Source organism: Triticum aestivum, chromosome 1A (assembly GCF_018294505.1).
Source record: "Triticum aestivum cultivar Chinese Spring chromosome 1A, IWGSC CS RefSeq v2.1, whole genome shotgun sequence".
Classification (NCBI taxonomy): Eukaryota; Viridiplantae; Streptophyta; class Magnoliopsida; order Poales; family Poaceae; genus Triticum; species Triticum aestivum.
Window position 1 is genome coordinate 144,789,226 of NC_057794.1, and position 16,275 is coordinate 144,805,500.

Genomic DNA, 16,275 nt, shown 5'->3' on the forward strand with positions numbered 1-16,275 from the left:
CGTGTGGCCGAAATCGCTCCCGCCCACTATTGGGGACACCTAGGATTACCATCCTACCCCCGACCTACAGTAGGTCCGAAATTTAAGAGGGGGCAAAGTTTGTACTTTCCCCAAATTTCAAACAAGCATGTCCCATCTTCTATTTAAAAAAGCCAAAAACAAGCGCGTCCCAGACCGAAACATGGTTCTCCCCCCTCCCCCACCCCCCGCCTACCCATATGATTCCCCATTCGTACGCCGTGGGCGCAAAAACTACCTCTCCACCAGCCATGAAACCCCGGCGTCCTTCGTCCTCCGTCCGCCACCCCATCCCACCCATCAACCGTCGCCCTCCTCCATCACGCCGGAGCCGATACCCCGACGTTGTCATCCACCGCAACCTCAACCGCAACGTCCTCCACGGCTAGTAGTTGAAGCCGAGGCCGAGCCGTCCGTACCCGAGCCAGTTCAACCACGTCGTCCTGTGCCTCACCGCTGTCGCTCCAACTTCGCCACCCTCAACCGCACTAGAGCTGTTCCTGCTACATCGTTGTTCACCGCCTCGGATCTGCTTCCCCTCCGCCGATATACGGCCACGGCAACACAGTCAACAATTTGGCCATGGGTTTGTCCAAGGATCCACGGTTCTCCAAAACATCGGTTCCCCGGGAGAAAAAAGAAGTTCGCCGCGACATATGGAGGAGACCACACTGGTAACCGATAAGGGTACTCCTCTTCCCTTATTCGTGCAAATCTTACGTGTCTGCTTGCACGGTATTCATCCCACAGAAGACACTAGTTGACTGCTTCTTCTTGATACTAGATGTTCCTAGTAACTCGCGATGCACAATGTTTCTCCTCATATACTATTTCACCTTAGCTAGAGGTCCATCGCCCCACTGAATTTCAATTCCTGGTCAGTTGATTCCTAATTAATGAAAGCATTCCCCGGCATAACAGGTGCTAGTCCACCTATTACGTCGGGGAAGCAGTGCCTCGGTGTTTATCTTAGGGACATTTACATCTATGCCCCTAATTTGCGCCCACTCTAAGATTTACCCCTAATTTCAAAGTCTTCTCAAATTTGTCCCTCCGCCGTTAGGTGCACTTACAGAAATACCCTTCTGTGCCGTTACCGTTCGGTCAAAGCAGGTCAAAGCCGGTCAAAGGGCTTTGACCGTCCTAAAAAATAGCAAAAAAAATTAAAAAATCTGAAAATTTGTGGGATCAAAGATACTCAGGTTTGCAAGGTGCGTGAAAAGTTTTGTGCTGTTTGTACATTACAGGAGCTCGTGTCAAAGGAAAAACAATAAATATGTAAGCCTGTGAACAGTAAATTCAAAAAAATAGCAAAAAAATTCAAAAAAATATGATTTTTTTGGCATCAAAGAGGCGTGAGTCTGCAAGATGCGTGCAAATTTTTGTTGTGTTTGGACATTGGAGGGGCTTGTGGAGAAAAAAAACAAATTTTGGCTCAGGAAAAAACTTGGGAAAAATGACTATTTTATTTTTTCTTGCTAGAGCTCCTTGCATGTCATTTGATCACAAAAACTTGCAAGTACCTTGTGCACCCAAGCCACTTTGATGCCAAAAAATTTCATATTTCTTTAAATTTTCTTGCTATTTTATTTCAAATTTATTGTTCACAAGCGTGCAAATTAACTGTTTTCCCTCGGCACAAGCTCCTAGAATGTCCAAATAGCACGAAAATTTGCACACACCTAGGGCACATGAGTATCTTCGATCTCACAAAAATTTAGATTTTTTAGATTTTTTTGCTATTTTTTCTGGATGGTCAAAGCTGTTTGACCGGACGGTAACGGTGCAGAAGGGCATTTCTATAAGGGCACCTAACAGCGGAGGGGCAAATTTGAGCAGGCTTTCGAATTAGGGGTATATCTGATTAGGTGGTTCGAGTTAGGGACAGAAATGCAAATGGCCCTTTATCTTAGGGGCGTGTGGGGCCTAGAGCTACTGGCGCCCGATCTGGAGGTCGGCCAGGATTAAAGGGATGGCCTGGGGCACTGCCAAGCATGGTGGTGGTGTGAGGTTGAGGGGAGGGCGGGGCGGCAGAGGCAGGGGTCTGGGCGGTGGTTGCTGGCGGTTCGAGAAAGATCGTCAACAGTGACCGGCGGGAGGTAGACGAAGGCCATCTGCCCGTTCTTATAGATCGAACGGTTCATTAAAAAATCGACTGACCTATTTATTTTCAGTCGACTATTATCTTGATATGACCACATGTGGTGGTGTGGTGGAGGAGTACCTGCATTTCCTGTGCTCATATATTACAAAATCATACGAAGTAGAATCTAATTTTGTTTGCCATGCATTGTTGTAGAGCTATCATATGTCTCATGTCATTTATTTTTCAGCCACCTGCTATCTGCTACTTTTACAGTGCACTAGTTCTGCCGACACATCACCCATACTCTCACTATTGTGTTTTTATGCAAGGGTATTTCAGAGTCTGCCTCGAGAGAAGCAGAAAAGAAAAGAGTGAAGTTGCTCCAGCTTTCTACGCGGGTAAGCACGGCATGTTACATCGCTATAAAGGGTGAAGTGTCAGCAGATGGAGACGGTAAACGTAGCTCTGGAGTTGATGACCTCGCTCGCAATGAACCACCATCCCGGGTGCTTGCTTTAACTTTGCGGTGTCATATGTGGTTGCATGTTCCATATGGTGTCTAGCTTGTATTCGAAAGGCCTAAGTCGTTCTTTATTCAGATAAGGAAAGATATTTTTTTACATGAACCACCATCACATGAGCACCAGAAGACAAATAGCTAGTCAGGGCACTGGCCAAGCCAGTGACAAGCCCAGCAAAGACTGGCATCACCTGGAAGCCAACAAAAAAGCCGCGATGGTGGCGAAGCAGCCCGCCTCACACCAGGCTCTCAGGTCCTAGATGATCATGCTCACCACTCCAGCCGGATGTCTAGCTTGTATTGCTTCCAATTTGGTTAAATTGCATCTGCTTAGCTTACACATTATACCTTTGAATATGACATGCCTTTCTGTTTTTGGTACATGTTAGTACATCTATGTATTAACCATGTTCTTGCATCAAACTAATGTTCTTGTGTATCCCTCATCAATCACTTATGATGAGGCAGTCAGGCAAGTGGACTACTCCTCATTTAAAGAATGTTGCGTCAGCCTCCCAACATGATTCTCAAGAAACAGCAAGGCTAGATGAAGATAGTGAACGTAGCTCTGTAGTTGATTACCGCATTTCCCCTACACTAGCATCGCAGGTGCTTGCTCTAACTTGGCAGCGTGATATGTGGTTGCATGTTGCATATGGTGTCTAGATTGTAATTCTTCCAATCTGGTTAAATTGCATGTGCTATTCTGCTTAGCTTATACATTATACCTATTAATGTGACATGCCTTCCTGTATTTAGTACATAGTACATCTGTCTATTAAGCATGTCCTTACATAAAACTATTGTTTTTTTGTATCCCGCATCAATCAATATGATGAGACACCTTTAGTATATGCAGTGCGATATTAGTTGCATCTTTCATATGATTTATAGCATGCACTGCTTCTAATTTGTTGAAATTCCATTTATGATGGGACGCTTTTAACTTGGCAGAGTCATATTGGTTGCATCTTTCATGTGGTGTCGAGCTTGCATTGCTTCTTATTTGTTGGAATGGTGTCTGCTTAGTTTACACAAACAATTGTGAACATGCCATGCCGTCCTGTTTTCGTACATATTCCATCCTGGCATCATGTGTTTGCCTTACATCAAAGTAGTGATTGTCAGTATTATGCATGAATGAGTTCCGAAGAGAGAATTTTATTGCTTTTTCTTATCGGTTTTACTTGACAATTCAAAATCAATAAAGCGAAAGGAAGTTAGCAAGGCAGCGGATAAAGGTGCTCCTTCCAAACGGAGGGCATCTACAGTTTCTACTCCTCCATCCCCACAAGATGAATTCCAAGACAACACATGCATAGACACTCAACATAGCTGTGTTTATGATCAGCACGTCTCGCCTAGTGCACCATCACCGGTGCTCCCTCTAACTTGGCACTGTTATATGTTGTATCATGTTATGTGTGATGTCCAGCTTGTATTTCTTCTAATTTTGTTGAATTCCACCCTCTTACTTTACACATTATACTTGAATAAGACATGTGTTCCTATTTCTAGAACATACAATATTTGTCTATCACACCATGTTCTTACATCAAATTACTACTGTTGTGTAACCTGCAACAATCACTTATCATAAGACACGTTTGACTTTGGAGTGTGATATAGGTTACATCTCGCATTCTTTTCTAGCTTATACTACTAATTTGTTGAAATGGCACTTATGAAGAGATAGTTTTAACTTTGTAGAGTGATATTTGTTGCATCTTTCATATGGTGTCTAGCTTTCATTGCTTCTAATTTGTTGAAATGCTTTCTCCTTAGTTTACACATCATATGCTATGAATATGCAATGGCACTAATGACAAGAGACCTCTAACTTGGTAGTGTGATGTTGTTTGCATCTTGCATATGATTTATTTCTTGTACTGCTTCACATTTTTTTAAACGCCATTTATGATGAGACATTGTTAACTTGGCAGAGCAATATTTGTAGCATCTTTCATATGGTGTCTACCTTCCATTGCATTTCTTCTAATTTAGTGAAATGTCTTTTGCTTAGTTTACACATCATAGTTCTAGTTATCTCTTCCGTCTTATTTTTCATACATATTACGTCCTCCTATCATGTGGTTGTCTAACATCAAAGTTCAGTTCGGCTAAATCACGCATCAATTTGTACTGAAGAACTAAATTGTTATTCGTTTTTCTTGTCAGCTTGACTTAACATGGCACAGAGAAAGAAGAAGAAACACAGAATGGCAGGGAATGGGAACCGAAAGAATCCTGCAGATACTGCTGGTACTGATGGTGCAATAGAAGGTCAAAGTCTAGCGGAAAATTCTACAAACAGGGTATCCCATGCTACACGAGCTTCAGAAAAAGCCAAACAGAAACAAATAGGTGCCACCAAACAAGCAGAGATCCCTAGTTCTTGCAACACCTTCCACGGTACTACCAGCTGCACGAGTTACTTGTGTGTCAACTGAGCTAGCAGCATGTTCCCAAGCTCCCTTGCCACCTTACACTACTTCCCAAGCACTCTTGACACAAGACGAGTTGACAAGATCAGATTAACCTTATGAGCTTCAACAGCAAGAAGGTAGTTGCTGGAGTCAAGTTACAATTGCATGCTTATTTATATGTAGTCTCATAGTTTGATGTACACTAACACTTCCTATGTTCGTTGTTAGACTAGCACCTAGGCGCAAGAGGAAACAAACATCAGGGATAATGCTCGATAGGTTAACTAAATCTAGAGGGGGAAGAATGGAGATCCGTTTTGAGGCAGGTTTAAAAAGGCCACGTGATGCTATAGAGTCATCCAAGTTAGTATCAGAGGCAGCGGTTGCCGTTAGGTGTCATGTACGTATCCTCCCAACATGGATTCAGTACAGGAATGACAAAGACGAAACCCAGTTCAACACCTTCCTCGACCATTTATCTGTAAGTATGGTTATGTACGGAAACTAGTAATATGGTCTTGCCCTGTCCCATACTTTCTAGGTTGCCAATAATGAGACTCGCATAATTTTCAACAGATTAGGTTCAAGTTGGATAGCCAAGATGATGCAACCAGACAAGTTTGCACCCATGTTTTCAAGTCTGCTCTACGATAGTATCAATATAACTTGAGGAAAACTCACTTTGAAGGCAAGGCTAATAGTAAACTTTCCCAAACATCTCCAGTGGAAAATATATATCGGATGAAGACTGGAGGGGCCTCGTTAAAAACTGGTCTGATCCGAAGTATCAGGTACATTATATATATGTGATCAGATCACATGTTGAAGTCCTATTTACACATGTGCCACACAAATCTATCTTCTTGTAGGTGAACTGTTCAAAGAACAAGGCCAACTGCACGAAAGTGAAATTCCAATAGACGACAGTATCTAGTAGCTATATTGCACACTGCGAGGCTCTTGTAATTAGCTATTGTTTCAATATTTTCGCCGTACCATATTATTAGATCTATATTGACTTGTTCCAAATGTAGAGGAAAGCCCGCAAGGACCAAAAAGTACCTGAACCAAATGTTGTGGTAATCTTCAAGGACTGTCACACCAGCAAGAAGAAGGGCATGACTACACCAGTCAAAGCCGCTGTTGTAAGTCCTTAATCCTCATGCCTTTTAACTACTACTTACTCTGACTTGTGCCTTGAACTGCATGGTTTGCAGCCAATGTCTATTACTCGTTTCAATTTTATACACAATTGTCTTAGCGTATCATTGCACCTTACAAGGTTTAAAAGAGAGGAGTAATGTTCCTTTGATATTGACCTGTAATCTAGTTCCGTGCTGGACTTGCCCACACAAAGTTACAATTGCCTGTTTGTCTGTTCTCAGTTGTTTTGTGATATGAATGATGTCATACTATGCTTACCGTATTATAAACTTCGTCTCTTTATCCTTAGCCCTCAATACAATGTGAAGAAATAGACAATACATTAGCGATGGTAGATGGTCATATGTTTGGAACCTGGTTTTATTATGTACTTTGCAATAAAATACAACTAATATTTTACATAGGTTCACCAGAATAAGTTCTGTATATAGACCAAAGCTATTTTGTTTGGTTTTGTTGCCTCCTTAATATCTTCTGTTTTGGTACTACTAATGTAAAACCGCAACTTTTCAGCGAGCTCTGGAAAAAATGGTGGAACCTCCACCTTCTGAAGGTGGTGAGGCAACTATAACCACAATGTCAACTCTTGCTGCAGTGGGTAAGTACCTGTCCACTAACAGTGCCAAAAGCACGTTCCTGCATAATACTGAGTTGGTTGTTAAGGCAATCTCGTCCAAACTGCCTCATGATCAAAACAATGTTGTATCTGCGCTCCAGACACAAGTCCATTCCCTAACAGAGACCCTTTGTGAAACAAGGAGAGACATTGTTCGATGTTGTCAAGATATGCATGGTTTTGAAACCAGACTATCAGACATTTGCTATGTTGTTCAGGAGCCTAGGAGAACTGAAGGCGAAGGTTATGGTGCTCCATTGGACAATACAACATGAAAACGTAACAGTCAGGTCAAATGAACTAAGCTTCTAAACTTCTGGTGGTGCATTTATCTGCTAGACTGTTAACTTTTATGCCAACTTTCCTTTTGTTTTATAGTTGTAGTTTGTTTTGGTGTGATACAACATTTGTTCTTAACATGCAGCCACCGGCTGAAGAAAACAGCAAGCCATTTTTGTATAGTGTAGGGTGTTCCCTATATTTGCACTGGTGGCGAACTTTGATGCCCAGTGGATGTAATATGGGTAATAGTCGTAATAGCCTAGTGTGAGTTGCTTGCTTATTTATTTCCTTATTGTCTTGTTTATTTGTTTTCTTGTAGTCAGTGCAGTTCTTTTTTCGCGGTTTGCTAGTGGCCGCAATAACCTATTTTTTAAAACTAGGCCACATTAACCATGGGCTACATATTTACTGTAGTTAACATGGCCTCCTACAGGCCGTAGAAACAATGGGCCTTCTAAGGCCATAGAAACAATGGGCCTTCTACGGGGCGTAGAAACAATGGGCCTTATACGGGCCGTCGACACAATGGCCTTCTACGGGCCGTATCATCAATGGTCCTTCTACGGGCCGTATGATCGGTTGGCCAAACATGGGCCAATAATAGACCACATTATGGTCGTAAATGGGCTAGAGTAGAAATGGTCCATTCATGGGCCGACCATAACGGGCCGTCATTAATCGGTCATATTTGATGATGCTATGAAAACGGCCCAACATATTAACGGGCCACAAACAGGCCGACTGTAACCACGGGCTGAATTTGGCCCACAAGCAGAAAATGGCAGTAACGGGCCGAAAGTAAATGAATGCTGGAAATGAGCCCAAGAATAAATGGGCCGTGAGAAGGCCAAAAGATAACATGGGCTGGAAACGGCACAACAGAATAATGGGCCGTTAATGGGTATAAAGTGATACAATGTTCATTACGGGCCAGTTTTACCACGAGCCATTAATGGGCCGAGGGTTACTAAGGGCCTCATATGGGCCGAAAGATGTCATGGGCCATACATGGGCCGGAAGTTAAAATGGGCTGGAATTATACTGGACGGCCCAGATGACGCTACTAGGCCTAATTCGGATAGGCCGTAACGGGCCCTGGTTTGCGGGTTGTAAATGGGCCATATGCAAACAGGCCGTTAACAGGCTTGTCGTGTGCCGTCTCGCCACCTTTTTACCAAGTCAAATGGGCCGGCCTTTTCACATGGATGGGCCTCTGTTGGGCCGTGCCATGTGTCGACGTATCATAGGCGCTTTGGGTCCAATGAGTGGATGACATCTGTCCCAACGCTGAGCCGACGCATGTTTCCTCCAGCCAATGATGATTTTACACGTGGAAAATCCCCATTAGTTGGGGCTGTTAACGGGTTGTTGGATCCAAAACCGGACCCGATAGCTTAATGGCGTTCTGTTATGGTGGATGCCATGTGTTGGTCACCCTTGATGAAAGCACTTCTGTGACGCGAGATTTATCGTCATGGAAGTGGACACTTCCGTGATGATAATTTTGGTAATGTCATGGAACACTTCTACGACAACATAGGTATGACTATCTTGATTCTGTCATAAATTTGTCATGGATGTACATGCATGACAGAAAACATGACCTACTGTGACAAACATGTATCATCATGGAAGTTTATTTTTTTGTAGCGGAGGCTTCTCTAGTTACTTAATGCTTTGCCTGATCATCCTCTTAATTGTTGGATGTGCACAGAACACCCACCACACACTCCGCCATTGCTGCCCGTCGGCAGCTGTTGCCGGCCACAGTTGTCGCCGCACCACCGTCGAAAGCGAGGGCCATCTCCCGCTCCGTCACCACGGCCCAAAGGTGGGAGGTGGTCGTTGTGGCCGCCACCCCACTGCCGGCCACCATGGCCATCACTCGCTCCGCCACCGCAGCCCGAAGGCGGGAGGTGGTGGTCATGGTCGCTACCCCATCGTTGGCCACCATGGCCGCCAGCCCACCATTAACCGCCAGATCATCACCCACTCTACCACCGCCGCCCAAAGGAGGGAGGCAGAGGTGGAGGCCCGCACATGCGTCGACGACCTTGCGTGCTACATCGAGTTCCTACGGGAGGAGGAGGAGCGCCTCGTCGAGCATGCAAAGAGCCTTACCACAGTCGTGGCCGCAGCACACACCGATGCAGAGGCAAGGAATCAGGAGATCTACGAGAAGTCCGGCCGCTTCGAGAGGGATCGTCTGGGGTGGCAGTGGGCGTTCGAGCTGGCAAGCGTCGTTGAACGTGAAGCAGCGGCAGGCACCGTATTGCATTTCTCCAGCTTGTCGGTAGGATCCTCCTCCTCCTCTGCCTGTTACTGAGCATGCTCGGTAAAGGAGAGGCTGCCGGAAGTAGCACAAAGCCACAAAGCCCCTCCGTGGTAGTAGTAGTATTTCGGGGCTATTTTGTTCAGTTCATCCGACTATAGATTTGTGGTCGAACTGTACAACATACTTAAAATTAGCTAGTATATACAGTTGAATTAGCTATTTCAGTACGTGGTTGGCAACAATTGGGGAAAAGTTTGGTCGGTTCAGCTATAGAGTTAAATTGTTTGTATAAATTAAGAACGGATGCTTAATCTATGAATGAAATCTACGCTTAATTACTGAATCTTAGTTGCAAAAATTAGATAGTGATAGTGAATTCTAGCTGCATATTTGGACAAATCGCAGTGTCACAAGGATTGACAAATGGCAACGTTACTAGATCAACAAATGGCAATCATTCCAGTTTGACAAATGGCAACATACCCAGTATGACAGATGCAAATCTTACCAAATTGTTTGTACGTGGTTGCACACGGGTCATCCAAAACAACTATTTGCATTGAAGGGATGCACAAATCCTGTGCTGCGGATTTTCCCTCGACTTAAGGGGGAAGACCATAGCTCTTACTTTGCATACGGGTGTTCTATATAAAAGATTTGCGATCAAGAGTTGCAGAAATCCTGCTCGGCGCATTTTCTCTTGGCTTCCTGGGGAAGCTGTCGGCACGCCTTCCGTTTAGTCAAGCACTCAAGCACATGTCCACACGGCACCTCCTAGCCATTAAAAGAGTGAGGCATGGCGTCACGTGAATGGTTAACGGAACACACACAATTTAAATTATACAAAACTTTTGAGATGTTAGAGTGGCAGCTATTTGTTTCAAAATGCCTTTGTTGGCTGTTATTCGAGTGCGCCTTCTCTCAAAATAAACACGAAAAATACCATAGCATGTCGGGTGCCATTCCATTATAGCATGCCAAGTTTCATGAATTTCAAACGAGTTTTGGTTTTACTAGAATTTAAAAAACAAAGTATCTCAACGTTTTGCTGGCAATCAACAATGCCCTGGTGTTTGAAATTCATTCTCATTTCTTGCATGGATGATACGTCAATTTTGCATCATGCTTTTATATTGATATTTATTGCATTATGGGCTGTTATTACACATTATGTCACAATACTTATGCCTATTCTCTCTTATTTTACAAGGTTTACATGAAGAGGGAGAATGCCGGCAGCTGGGATTCTGGGCTGGAAAAGGAGCAAATATTAGAGACATATTCTGCACAGCTCCAAAAGTCCTGAAACTTTACGGAAGCTATTTCCAGAATATATAAAAATACTGAGCGCAAGAAGTTCCAGAGGGGGGCCACACCCTCGACACGAGGGTGGGGGGCGCGCCCTACCCCCCTGGGCGCGCCCCCTGCCTCGTGGGCCCCTGTTGGACCTCTGATGCCCATATTTGGCTATATGGAGTCTTTCGTCGAGGAAAAAAATCATAAGCAAGCTTTCGGGACGAGACTCCACCGCCACGAGGCAGAACCAATCTAGGGCTTTGGCGGAGCTGTTCTGCCGGGGAAACTTCCCTCCGGGAGGGGGAAATCATAACCATCATCGTCACCAACGATCCTCTCATTGGGAGGGGGTCAATCTACATCAACATCTTCATCGTCACCATCTCCTCTCAAACCCTAGTTCATCTCTTCTATCCAATATTTGTATCCAAACCTCAGATTGGTACCGGTGGGTTGCTAGTAGTGTTGATTACTCCTTGTAGTTGATGCTAGTTAGTTTACTTGGTGGAAGATCATATGTTCAGATCCATTATATATATTAATACCCCTCTGATTATGAACATCAATATGCTTTGTGAGGAGTTACGTTTGTTCCTGAGGACATGGGAGAAGTCTTGCTACTAGTAGTCATGTGAATTTGGTATTCGTTCGATATTTTGATGAGGTGTATATTGTCATCCCTCTAGTGGTGTCATGTGAACGTCGACTACATGACACTTCACCATTGTTTGGGCCTAGAGGGAGGCATTGGGAAGTAATAAGTAGATGATGGGTTGCTAGAGTGACAGAACCTTAAACCCTAGTTTATGTGTTGCTTCGTAAGGGGCTGATTTGGATCCATATGTTTCATGCTATGGTTAGGTTTACCTTAATACTTCTGTTGTAGTTGCGGATGCTTGCAATAGGGGTTAATCATAAGTGGGATGCTTGTCCAAGTAAGTACAATACCCAAGCACTAGTCCACCCACATATCAAATTATCAAAGTACCGAACGTGAATCATATGATCGTGATGAAAACTAGCTTGACGATAATTCCCATGTGTCCTCGGGAGCGCTTTCCTTCATATAAAAGTTTGTCCAGGCTTGTCCTTTGCTACATAAAGGATTGGGCCATCTTGCTACACCTTATTTACTTTTGTTACTTGTTACTCGTTACCAATTACCTTATCACAAAACTATCTGTTACCGACAATTTCAGTGCTTGCAGAGAATACCTTGCTGAAAACCGCTTATCATTTCCTTCTGATCCTCGTTGGGTTCGACACTCTTGCTTATCGAAAGGACTACGATAGATCCCCTATATACTTGTGGGTCATCAACACTTTTTTCTGGCGCTGTTGCCGGGGAGTGAAGTGCCTTTGGTAGGTGGAATTTGGTACAAAACATTTATATAGTGTGCTGAAATTTACTATCACTTGTTAGTATGGAAAGTAATCCTTTGAGGGGCTTGTTTGGGGTATCTTCCCCCCGAGCGGTAGAGAAAATCTTTGCTCCTCAACCTACTCAACCTAATGAAAATGAAAATGTTTACTTTTAAATTCCTGTGGGTATGATAGAGAAACTGCTAGCTAATCCATTTGCGGGAGATGGAGCATTGCATCCCGACTTACCCTTAATCTATGTGGATGAAGTTTGTGGATTATTTAAGCTTGCAGGTATGCCAGATGATGTTATCAATAAGAAGGTCTTCCCTTTATCTCTGAAGGGAGATGCATTGACATGGTATAGGCTATGTGATGATATGGGATCATGGGAATACAAACGGTTGAAATTGGAATTCCATCATAAGTTTTATCCTATGCATCTTGTTCATCGTGATCGTAATTATATACATAATTTTTGGCCCCGCGAAGGAGAAAGCATCACTCAAGCTTGGGGGAGGCTTAAGTCAATGTCATATTCATGCCCCAATCATGAGCTCTCAAGAGAAATGATTATTCAAAAAAGTTATGCTCGGCTTTCTGACAACAATCGCTACATGCTCGACACTTCTTATACCGGTTCCTTTATGATGAATACTATTGAATAAAAATGGAATTTATTGGAGAGAATTAAACGCAACTCTGAAGATTGGGATCTCGATGAAGGTAAAGAGTCAGGTATAACACCTAAGTTTGATTGTATTAAATCTTTTATGGATACCGATGTTTTCCGTGAATTTAGCACTAAATATGGACTTGACTCTGAGATAGTAGCTTATTTCTGTGAATCCTTTGCTACTCATGTTGATCTCACCAAGGAGAAGTGGTTCAAATATAATCCTCCCATTGAAGTAAAAGTAGTTGCACCTATTAAAGTTGAAGAAAAGGCTATCACTTATAATTATCCTATTGTTCCTACTGCTTATGTTGAGAAGCCACCTTTCCCTGCTAGAATAAAGAATCCTGCTAAAGCTAAAACTATGGTCAACAAAAGTAATATTAAGACACCTAAACCCCCTAAGCAAGTTAAAGTTGAACCTAATGTTCCTATGGTTAAAGATCTCTTGGCCGATAATATTGATGGGCAGGTTATTTACTTCTGTGATGAGACTGCTAGAATTGCTAAACCTGGTGCTAAAGATAAACATAGACATATCGTAGGCATGCCTGTTATTTCTGTTAAAATAGGAGATCACTGTTATCATGGCTTGTGTGATATGGGTGCAAGTGCTAGTGCAATACCTATTTCCTTATACAAATAAATTATGCATGATATTGCACCAGCTGAAATAGAAGGTATTGATGTTACCATTAAGCTTGCCAATAGAGATACTATTTCAGCAGTTGGGATTGTTAGAGATGTTGAAGTCTTGTGTGGGAAGGTTAAATATCCTGCTAATTTTCTTGTTCTTGGTTCCCCACAAGATAGCTTTTGTCCCATTATATTCGGTAGACCCTTCTTGAATACTGTTAATGCTAAGATAGACTACAATAAGGATATTGTTTCTGTTGGTTTAGGGGATATGTCTCATGAGTTTATTTTTGCTAAATTTCATAGACAACCCCATGATAAAGAATTGCCTAGTAAAGATGAAATTATTGGTCTTGCTTCTATTGTCGTGCCTCCTACTGATCCTTTAGAACAATATTTGCTAGACCATGAAAATGATATGTTTATGAATGAAAGAAGGGAAATAGATGAGGTATTCTTTAAACAGGGACCTATTCTGCAACACAATTTGCGTGTTGAAATCCTAGAGGATCCTCCTCCACCCAAGGGTGATCCCGTGTTTGATCTTAAACCATTACCTGATACTCTTAAATATGCTTATCTCGATGAAAAGAAAATATATCATGTTATTATTAGTGCTAACATTTTAGAGAAGGAGGAAGAGAAATTATTGAAAACTCTGAAGAAGCACCATGCTGCTATTGGATATACTCTTGATGATCTTAAGGGCATTAGTCCCACTCTATGTCAACACAAAATAAATTTGGAGAAAGACGCCAAACCATTTATTGATCATCAACGACGGCTGAATCATAAGATGAAAGAAGCGGTAAGAAAAGAAATACTAAAGCTCCTTGAGGCAGGTATAATTTACCTCGTTCCTGATAGTCAGTGGGTAAGTCCTGTTCATTGTGTCCCCATGAAGGGAGGTATTATTGTTGTTCCTAATGATAAAGATGAATTGATCCCACAAAGAATTATTACGGGTTATAGGATGGTAATTGATTTCCGCAAATTAAATAAGGCTACTAAAAAGATCATTACCCTTTGCCTTTTATTGATCAAATGCTAGAAATATTATCCAAACATACACATTTTTGCTTTCTAGATGGTTACTCGGGCTTCTCTCAAATACCTGTGTCAGCTAATGATCAATCAAACACCACTTTTACTTGCCCTTTCGGTACTTTTTCTTATAGACGTATGCCTTTTGGTTTATGTAATGCACCTGCTACTTTTCAAAGATGCATGATGGCTATATTCTCTAACTTTTGTGAAAAGATATGTGAGGTTTTCATGGACGATTTCTCCGTTTATGGATCCTCTTTTGATGATTACTTGAGCTACCTTGATCGAGTTTTGCAGAGATGTGAAGAAACTAATCTTGTTCTGAATTGGGAGAAATGCCACTTTATGGTTAATGAAGGTATTGTCTTGGGGCATAAAATTTCTGAAAGAGGTATTGAAGTTGATAAAGCTAAAGTTGATGCTATTGAAAATATGCCATGCCCCAAGGACATTAAAGGTATAAGAAGCTTCCCCGGTCACGCTGGTTTTTATAGGAGGTTCATTAAGGACTTCTCAAAAATTTCTCGGCCTCTACCTAATCTATTGCAAAAAGATATTCCTTTCATCTTTGATAATGATTGTGTAGAAGCATTTGAAATACTTAAGAAAGCATTGATTCCTGCACCTATTGTTCAGCCACCTGATTGGAATTTACCCTTTGAATTTATGTGTGATGCTAGTGATTATGCTGTAGGTGCTGTTCTAGGGCAAAGAGTTGATAAGAAATTAAATGGTATTCAATATGCTAGTAAAACTCTAGACAATGCCCAAAGAAATTATGCTACCACTGAAAAGGAATTCTTAGCAGTTGTATTTGCTTGTGATAAGTTTAGACCTTATATTGTTGATTCTAAAGTGACTATTCACACTGATCATGCTGCTATTAAATACCTTATGGAAAAGAAAGATGCTAAACCTAGACTTATTAGATGGGTTCTCTTGCTATAACAATTTTATTTGCATATTATTGATAGAAAGGGAGCTCAGAACCCCGTTGCAGACAACTTGTCTAGGTTAGAAATTTTCTTGATGACCCACTACCTATTGATGATAGCTTTCCTGGTGAAAAATTAAATGTCATAAATGCTTCTCGAACTGCTCCATGGTATGATGATTATGCTAATTATATTGTTGCTAAATTTATACGACCTAGTTTCACATACCAGCAAAAGAAAAAGTTCTTCTATGTTCTGGGACATTACTTTTGGGATGACCCACATCTTTATAAATAAGGAGTAGATGGTGTTATTAGACGTTGTGTACCTGAGCATGAACAGGAACAAATCCTATGCAAATGTCACTCCGAGGCTTATGGAGGACACCATGCTGGAGATAGAACTGCACATAAGGTATTGCAATCCGGTTTTTATTGGCCTACTCTCTTCAAGGATGCCCATAAGTTTGTCTTGTTTTGTGATGAATGTCAAAGAATTGGTAATATTAGTAGACATCAAGAAATTCCTATGAATTATTCACTTGTTATTGAACTATTTGATGTTTGGGGGTTTATTTATATGGGACCTTTTCCTTCCTCTAATGGGTATACACATATTTTAGTTGATGTTGATTACGTTACTAAGTGGGTAGAAGCTATTCCAACTAGTAGTGTTGATGATAACACCTCTATTAAGATGCTTAAAGAAGTTATTTTCCCGAGGTTTGGAGTCCCTAGATATTTAATGACTGATGGTGGTTCACACTTTATTCATGGTGCCTTTCGTAAAATGCTTGCTAAGTATGATGTTAATCATAGAATTGCATCTACATATCACCCACAGTCTAGTGGTCAAGTAGAATTAAGTAACAGAGAGCTCAAATTGATTTTGCAAAAGACTATTAATAGATCCAGAAAGAATTGGTCCAAGAAACTT